This window comes from Podarcis raffonei, chromosome 14, assembly GCF_027172205.1.
Source record: "Podarcis raffonei isolate rPodRaf1 chromosome 14, rPodRaf1.pri, whole genome shotgun sequence".
NCBI classification, from domain to species: Eukaryota; Metazoa; Chordata; class Lepidosauria; order Squamata; family Lacertidae; genus Podarcis; species Podarcis raffonei.
The window spans coordinates 26836974-26843248 of record NC_070615.1 but is presented as its reverse complement, the minus strand read 5'-3'; positions in this window follow the sequence as shown (position 1 = coordinate 26843248).

Below are 6275 nucleotides of genomic sequence, written 5' to 3'. Positions count from 1 at the left end.
ACTCTCTGACAGTAAGAGCAGTAGAACAGACTTTCTCCACTGGAGGTCTTGAAACAGTGGTTGGATAGCCATCTGTCTGGGATTCTTTAGCACTGCAGGGGCTTGGACCAGTTGACCCTTTGGTTTAACAATTCTATATTTCCATAATTCTATGAGCTGCAGGTTCCAGAGGACCCCACTTCCAAGGAGTCCTGGTCCGGAGCCATGACAAATTACCTGCAATAATTTAACCAGGAGTGAATTTGCCCCCCCAAAAAACACCGGTGCAGAAAGAGCCTTGGAAGACAGGCAAGGAAGCAAAGAAGGCTTTTAACAGGAAATATGGTGTTCCAATCTCCGTGACTTGCTACCACTTCCTCACTTGCGAGAACCTAATAAATTCCAAGGCAGCCAACAAACACACCCCTGGCAGGGCAAACATGAAGGACAAAGTGGAGGAGAGTTACTCTGTTATTGGAAAGTGTTTGATTTCAGGCCTTGTCCAATTCTCCCTACCGCCTCCCCGAAACATGCAATCTTTGTTTTCAAAGCACTTAGCTGCTGTCTGCATGAACAAGAGAACAAAACGGAGGTGTTAGCAGAGTCAATATTTTCACAGGCAGGGACAAAAGTCCAGGGAGCTCTGGTGAATGTAAAGCCTCTTCAAGCATCAGTTTACAGAACTCAGGCCAAGTTTAGAGTTGTTGTTTTCTGGGAAATGACACCCAGCTTTTTGGGTGCACCCAGGCATAAAAGCAAGGGTGGGTAGGTGGGGGGTGGCCCTCCATTAATTTATATCCTGCCCTTCCTCCCAAAGGAGCAAAGGCAGCATGTTGCTTGACTCCCAACTGCAATCAGCTGCTCCAGCAGCATGACGAATGGTCCATGGTAATGGGAGCTGCCCATTGAAAGAGGACCATGATGATGACTTCCAGCAATGGCCTTAGTGAAGACACCCTCATCACTTAAGGAGATGATGCTTGGTTTGAGCCCTTCACTCACCAATAAAAGCAGAATTGATTGGAAAGCTCCACTCTCACCACGATGTTCCTGGGAAGCCTTTCCTTGCTAAGCAAGGGTGGGGGGATACTAGGTTGTGTGTAATGTTGTTCTAAGTTAAAGCCGCTTAGCGGTATCCATCTTCCACTGGTGAAAGGTTTTGCACAAGCAAGGTGTTGTTACACAAGAGAATGCACAAGCAGGTTGCTGGTAAGTCTGTAGTGTGATAGATGGCTCAATCATTTGTGCAAGGAGCCTCCACTAGCATGGTTGTTGCACTAGATTCCTTTCTTGCACAACTGACTTTCGGGTTTGGTGGGTGTGCATCAGTAAACGAGGGGAATTAAGACTAAGATTGCTGAGTGGGGGATGCTTGTGTAATCTCACTGTATACAAGCTGTACAAGTGACAATAAAGTATTTCAATTTCAACATTCAATCTCACAACCGCTAGCACAAGAACCCTTGCCAGTGTGATGTAGTGATTAGAGTGGCAGACTAGGGTGTGGGAGACCAGGGTTCAAATTCTCACTTGGCCCTGAAGCTCACTGGGTGATCTTGGGCCACTCACTTCCTAATCTATCTCACAGGGTTGCTATGGGGATTAAATAAGGAGGGGAAGAACCATGTAAGACAAGTTGAGCTCCATGGAGAAAAGGGTGGGATATAAATGCAATGGATAAATTGAGGGAGGGGGGAATAGATACAGTCCATGATTTCCAGAAGGGTTTGTCCTTTGTAGCAGCAGCAACAACAACAAAGTCTTGTGCCATCTTGAGGACTAAAGGCCTCAGTATACAAGAGAATGTTCTCGGGATTAGCGGGGTCCACTTTGGAATATTTGCTCATCGTAATGTAAATAAGGCTTTTAAAAAATTGAAGGACACAGGCCTCAAGCACAGAAAGCAAAAAGAAAAGAAAATATGGTCTTGGTACATAAACAGAGTGTCCTTCCTATTCCACTATGAAACAATAAATAAATAAATAAATAAATAAATAAATAAATAAATAAATAAATAAATAAATGTACCCTACTGCCCCAGCCACTCTGGGCAGCTTCCAACATATATAAAAGCATAATAAAACATCAAACATTAAAAACTTCCCTATACAGGGCTGCCTTTATATGTCTTTAAAAGTTGTAGTTACTTATCTCCTTCACATCTGAAGGGATGGTGTTCCACAGGGCGGGCACCACTACCGAGAAGGCCCTCTGTCTGGTTCCCTGTAGCTTCATATCTCGCAGTGAGGGAGCCACCAGAAGGCCCTCAATACTGGATTTCAGTGTCTGGGCTGAACAATGGGGGTGGAGAAGCTATGTCAGGTATGCAGGGCCGAGGCCATTTAGGGCTTTAACAGCCAGCAGCAACACTTTGAATTGTGCTCAGAAATGTACCGCATGCAGAAACTTCCAGGTTCAGTCCCCTGAAGAGTCATAGAATCATAGAATCATAGAGTTGGAAGAGACCACAAGGGCCATCGAGTCCAACCCCCTGCCAAGCAGGAAACACCATCAGAGCACTCCTGACATATGGTTGTCAAGCCTCTGCTTAAAGACCTCCAAAGAAGGAGACTCCACCACACTCCTTGGCAGCAAATTCCACTGTCGAACAGCTCTTACTGTCAGAAAGTTCTTCCTAATGTTTAGGTGGAATCTTCTTTCTTTGTCATTGTTGGTGGCTGTCAAACTCCCTCCTCAGGGACCACACAAATATTAATTACAGTATTTTTCGCTCTATAAGACGCACCAGACCACAAGACGCACCTAGTTTTTGGAGGAGGAAAACAAGAAAAAAAATATTCTGAATCTCAGAAGCCAGAACAGCAAGAGGGATCACTGCGCAGTGAAAGCAGCAATCCCTCTTGCTGTTCTGGCTTCTGGGATAGCTGTGCAGCCTGCATTCGCTCCATAAGACGCACACACATTTCCCCTTACTTTTTAGGAGGGAAAAAGTGAGTCTTATAGAGCAAAAAATACGGTATGTTCTCTCCCCCCCCCCCCCAGGCAAGCAGGGGAATCCCCAACTGAGGCAGTTAGACAGAAAAAGCAACCCAACATGCAAAAATACATGAGATCCATCAGATCAGCAGCATCAAAAAAATGACATTTTGAAGGAATCTGCCCACCAGGAAAACTCAGTGACTCTGCAAGGCACCAGGTAAGTCGCACTGTCTGCCTGATCCATAAACCAGACCGTTGTCTCCTTCTGCCCCAGCCCCGCCTGGCTCTTGTCTCCAGCCCTCCGTTTATGTAAATAGCAACTCCGCCATGTTGGCAGAGCCAGTGTTGACATTGTGTTATAAACAGCCATGTCAACAAGATAAAGTTAATTACTTATATTATTTGGGATCCCGTTTGCTTTGGAGGTTGAAATGATTAATAAGCAGAGATTGCCTCGCCTTCAATGGCGTGCTGGGGTTTTAAAAGCAGAAGCTTTTTAACTGCCTGGGGTGTGGGGGTGTACGGAATATTATGCAAAAAAATATTCAGTGCAGCAAAGGGGGGGAGCAGTCCATGCACTTGTAGCTTTAAGGGGTTTAGGGCAGGGTGGTCCTCTCTGCAGCCCCCATATGGAAGACACCCAGAGCAACGACTTCCGTGGAGGAAAAGCATCATGTGTGAATCCATAGTCTGGGTACCTCTTGAAGAAAAATCACACCACCACCTTGAAACAGCTTGCTGGCTTTGACCACATGGACAAAACAATGAATAGTACCTCTTACACAGCTGCTTTAGGCCATTTATGCTCTCAACTATTAATAAAAAATTCCCCCTACTTTTCCATTGGTTACAAGAATACCCAAGGAGTTCCCAAACGCTGCAGCCTGCCCAGGTGCCCACTTTCCAAGGGGTGGGGGTGGGGGAGACACCATGCACTAGCTCAGACCAGGATGAGGAAGTGCCAGCAGGCAGGAAGGCTGCAGCATGTTAAAGCAATGTAATCAAAGGGAGTGTGGCGAGTCCATGGGGGTTTGGCAAAGGATTTTTGCTGCTGCTTCTAGTATTATATGGTCAGGCACTGAACCCAAACCCTGATCTGGCCCTTCTGTCACTAGATGCCTTCCTTTACACATAAGAACCCACCTGACAGGTTGCTTATCACTTAGAGACTGTCTCCCATTGAAAAGACCCATCTGGCTCTTCTGGGCATCTAATGCAACACAGGATTGTTACAGATCAGGCTGAATCACCATCATTTCGACAAGGTCTGGTTCCCATATATCAGCTACTGCAAATACAGGTGGTATCAGCAAAATTAAAAAGACATTAAGGTCCCTGAGAATCAGACAGAAAAACTGGAAGCCTCTTTTGAAAAGGAAGCAAATTATGGAACAGTGCAGACTTCCACCCAGCTCCCCTCTAGCCAAGGGAGGTCAAGACATGCAGCCGCTTAGCATCACCCCTGAAATACACTACGTGCAGAAAACACACACACACAGGTGTTAGCTTTCATTTTCCCCACCCTCCAGTGTCAGCAGAGACAACAACATCTGTTCCCATAACCAATGTGCAGCATTGTTAGCAGAGTAAATTGTGTGTCTTAAGCGGAATCTTTGTTGGGTAAACACTTTTGCTCCTGCTGTTTGCAAGGATGGACAAGACAGGCAAAGGAACAGGCGCCCAGGAGGCTGCTGTGTGATGCAACCAATAGGGGCAGAGGCTGCACTCTGGCCTTTTCAGGTAGGACGCTGAGAGAACGGCTCTTACTTTATTTGCTGTTTTCTAATTGAGTGGAAGGCACCCTGGCCGGCATTCCTCAAAACGAAGAGGAAGACAGGACATGTGGAGAGTGGGGGCAGGAGAGTTGCTAAGTACAGTGGTACCTCGGGTTACATACACTTCAGGTTACATATGCTTCAGGTTACAGACTCCGCTAACCCAGAAATAGTACCTCAGGTGAAGAACTTTGCTTCAGGATGAGAACAGAAATCGTGCTCCAGCGGCGCGGCAGCAGCAGGAGGCCCCATTAGCTAAAGTGGTGCTTCAGGTTAAGTACAATTTCAGGTTAAGAACAGACCTCCGGAACGAATTAAGTACTTAACCCGAGATACCACTGTACTGACAAGGGCACAGGGAGGGCCAAGACAAATGAAAAGAGCCTGCTGGATCAGGCCAATGACCCATCCAGTTGAGCATCCTGTTCTCAGAGACCACCCAGATGCCTGTGGGAAAACTTCAAGGAGGACTCGAGCACAAGAGCACTCTCCCTTCCTGTGGTTCCTAGCAGCTGATATTCAGAAGCATTGCTGCCTCCACTTCTGGAGGCAGAGCACAGCCAACGTTGCTAGTAGCCATCAACAGCACCCCTCCTCCATAAATTTACCTGATCCTCTTTTAAAGCCATCCAAGCTGGTGGTCATCAATGCCTCCTGTGGGAGTGAGCTCCATGGTTTTATGTGCTACATGAAGGACTTTTTTTATCTGGCCTGAATCTTCTAACATTCAGCTTCCCTGGATGTATGTAAGCAGTGCTTTTTTCCTTTGGGGGGGCGACTTAGGAGTACACATACCCCTAAACATTTTGTGAATCTAAGGTTGGCCTCATTGAGGGGCATTATTTCAATGAGTAGGAAAATGAGAGTACCTTTAAGCATTTTTAAAGAAAATGCAACCTGCAAGTTCTAGTGTTAGGAGAGAGGTAGAAACGCCTTTCTCAATCCATTTTCTCCATGCAATGCCTTATTTTATAAACTTCTATCATGTTGCCTCTTACTCATCTTTTCACTAAACTAACAAGCCCCAAACACTGCAACCTTTCTTCAAAGGGGACTTGATCCCTCCCCTTAATCATCTTGGTTGCCCTTTTCTGAAACTCCGCAATATCCTTTTTCAGGTGAAGAAACAGACACCAATCTGCATATGCCAATTCAGCCTTCGCCAGCTGACACCCTCCAGATGTTTTGTCTTAAATTATTTTATTTTCCAAAAACCAAAAAATTACAGATGTTTTGGTGTACACTTTCCATCAGCCCAAGCCAGCTTATTTGGACTAATGGGTTTAATCCAAAACATCTGGAGGGCACCAGGTTGGTCTAGTCTGTGTTAATAACACAGTTAAGAGTTAAGAGAGCCTTCAGATGCCGAGACCTGAACAGCACCTTACCTAAACATACATGTGACATACACTACCCAAAGCAGGAAACCAACCCAGCTTTATTCAATTCATTTTTTGGTGGATGCTGTCCTCTAGTGGAATCTACTAGGCAAGCTCATACGGCCTCTTCTGCTCAAGTCATTAGGTAGCATCTCCAACCTACTTTAGGATATTATTATTCAGAAGGCGGCAGAGGAACCTA